This window comes from Anopheles moucheti (genome assembly GCF_943734755.1).
Source record: "Anopheles moucheti chromosome X unlocalized genomic scaffold, idAnoMoucSN_F20_07 X_unloc_2, whole genome shotgun sequence".
Lineage (NCBI taxonomy): Eukaryota > Metazoa > Arthropoda > Insecta > Diptera > Culicidae > Anopheles > Anopheles moucheti.
Window position 1 is genome coordinate 625,001 of NW_026453526.1, and position 3,241 is coordinate 628,241.

A 3,241-nucleotide genomic window follows, 5' to 3' on the forward strand; every position below is an offset into this window, starting at 1 on the left:
GCCTGATAGTGCGACTAACGGGCTTTGATAGTGCGACCAACGGGCTTGATAGTGCGACCTATGGGCTTGATAGTGCGACTAACGGGCTTGATAGTGCGACTTATGGGCTTGATAGTGCGACTTATGGGCTTGATAGTGCGACTTACGGGCTTGCTTTTCCATGTTTTTCGCATCGAGCTTCGGTTCGTTTCGAATAATTTTGTCCATGTTTTTCGTTTGCTACGAGAGGTTCGGTTCGTTTTCAGTTATCCCTGTGTTCATGGTTTTCGTGTGCTTCGAGAGGTGTGGTCCGTGTTTTTGAGTACTCTTGTCCATGATTTTCGTGTGCTTCTAGAGGTTTGGTCCGATTTTCAGTACTCTTGTCCATGCTTTCACATGCTCTGATAGGTAGGTTCGTTCTCAGTTATCCCTGTGTTCATGGTTTTCGTGTGCTTCCATAGGTTTGGTCCGTGTTTTTGAGTACTCTTGTCCATGATTTTCGTGTGCTTCTAGAGGTTTGGTCCGATTTTCAGTACTCTTGTCCATGCTTTCACATGCTCTGATAGGTAGGTTCGTTCTCAGTTATCCCTGTGTTCATGGTTTTCGTGTGCTTCCATAGGTTTGGTCCGTGTTTTTGAGTACTCTTGTCCATGATTTTCGTGTGCTTCTAGAGGTTTGGTCCGATTTTCAGTACTCTTGTCCATGACTTTCGTTTGCTTCGATTCGTTCACTCTATTACTCTTGTCTGTGGTTTTCGTTTGCTTCGATTCGTTCACTCTATTACTCTTGTCTTTGGTTTTCGTTTGCTTCGATTCGTTCACTCCATTACTCTTGTCTGTGGTTTTCGTTTGCTTCGATTCGTTCAGTCCATTACCCTTGTTTGCGGTTTTCGTTTGCTTCGATTCGTTCAGTCCATTACTCTTGTATGTGATTTTCGTTTGCTTCGAGTCGTTCAGTCCATTACCCTTGTCTATGATTTTCGTTTGCTTCGAGTCGTTCAGTCCAATACTTACCCTTGTCTATGATTTTCGCTCTAAGCCCAGTCGCCCTGCGCTCTGGAAATCACATTCCAACTCTATCACCGATAGCGCTCACACCTTGGAAACCACATTTCACCCAGGGGACCTTAGGGTGGATTTTGAGCCTTTCGGGATTGCGAAACCATCATTTAACACTCTAAACTTAATTTCCGCAATCCCAGACGCACTTTCCATATGGTCTCCAAAAATGCGTGTGAGCTGACCTGGTCCCTTATAATAGGCAATGAACACGATTTTGGCAAAATATTTTTTTCAAAATTTTTTGACTCACCGGGTAAAATCGAATTTACTTGGGAAAAATGTTCTAGCAGGGGCCCTCCCATACAAATTTTTTTCTTCTCAAAAATGATTTTCGTTTCACTTTTCATACTCAGGGGAGTCTAAAATTGATGTTTTGAGTCACCATGAAAAAAAAATTTTTTTTGACCCTAGCTTGTGTCGCGACCCAAAAATCGACTCACTTGGGAAAAATGTTCTAGCAGGGGCCCTCCCATACAAAAATTTTTTCTTCTCAAAAATGATTTTCGTTTCACTTTTCATACTCAGGGGAGTCTAAAATTGATGTTTTGAGTCACGGTGAAAAAAAAAATTTTTTGACTTGAGCTTGTGTCGGCGACCCAAAATCGACGCACTTGGGAAAAATGTTCTAGCAGGGGCCCTCCCATACAAAAATTTTTTCTTCTCAAAAATGATTTTCGTTTCACTTTTCATACTCAGGGGAGTCTAAAATTGATGTTTTGAGTCACCGAGAAAAAAAAATTTTTTTGACCCGAGCTTGTGTCGGCGACCCAAAAATCGACGCACTTGGGAAAAATGTTCTAGCAGGGGCCCTCCCATACAAAAATTTTTTCTTCTCAAAAATGATTTTCGTTTCACTTTTCATACTCAGGGGAGTCTAAAATTGATGTTTTGAGTCACCGAGAAAAAAAAATTTTTTTGACCCGAGCTTGTGTCGGCGACCCAAAAATCGACGCACTTGGGAAATATGTTCTAGCAGGGGCCCTCCCATACAAAAATTTTTTCTTCTCAAAAATGATTTTCGTTTCACTTTTCATACTCAGGGGAGTCTAAAATTGATGTTTTGAGTCACGGTGAAAAAAAAAATTTTTTGACCCGAGCTTGTGTCGGCGACCCAAAATCGACGCACTTGGGAAAAATGTTCTAGCAGGGGCCCTCCCATACAAATTTTTTTCTTCTCAAAAATGATTTTCGTTTCACTTTTCATACTCAGGGGAGTCTAAAATTGATGTTTTGAGTCACCATGAAAAAAAAATTTTTTTTGACCCTAGCTTGTGTCGCGACCCAAAAATCGACTCACTTGGGAAAAATGTTCTAGCAGGGGCCCTCCCATACAAAAATTTTTTCTTCTCAAAAATGATTTTCGTTTCACTTTTCATACTCAGGGGAGTCTAAAATTGATGTTTTGAGTCACGGTGAAAAAAAAAATTTTTTGACCCGAGCTTGTGTCGGCGACCCAAAATCGACGCACTTGGGAAAAATGTTCTAGCAGGGGCCCTCCCATACAAAAATTTTTTCTTCTCAAAAATGATTTTCGTTTCACTTTTCATACTCAGGGGAGTCTAAAATTGATGTTTTGAGTCACCGTGAAAAAAAAATTTTTTTGACCCGAGCTTGTGTCGGCGACCCAAAATCGACGCACTTGGGAAAAATGTTCTAGCAGGGGCCCTCCCATACAAAAATTTTTTCTTCTCAAAAATGATTTTCGTTTCACTTTTCATACTCAGGGGAGTCTAAAATTGATGTTTTGAGTCACCGAGAAAAAAAAATTTTTTTGACCCGAGCTTGTGTCGGCGACCCAAAAATCGACGCACTTGGGAAAAATGTTCTAGCAGGGGCCCTCCCATACAAAAATTTTTTCTTCTCAAAAATGATTTTCGTTTCACTTTTCATACTCAGGGGAGTCTAAAATTGATGTTTTGAGTCACCGAGAAAAAAAAATTTTTTTGACCCGAGCTTGTGTCGGCGACCCAAAAATCGACGCACTTGGGAAAAATGTTCTAGCAGGGGCCCTCCCATACAAAAATTTTTTCTTCTCAAAAATGATTTTCGTTTCACTTTTCATACTCAGGGGAGTCTAAAATTGATGTTTTGAGTCACCGTGAAAAAAAAATTTTTTTGACCCGAGCTTGTGTCGGCGACCCAAAATCGACGCACTTGGGAAAAATGTTCTAGCAGGGGCCCTCCCATACAAAATTTTTTTC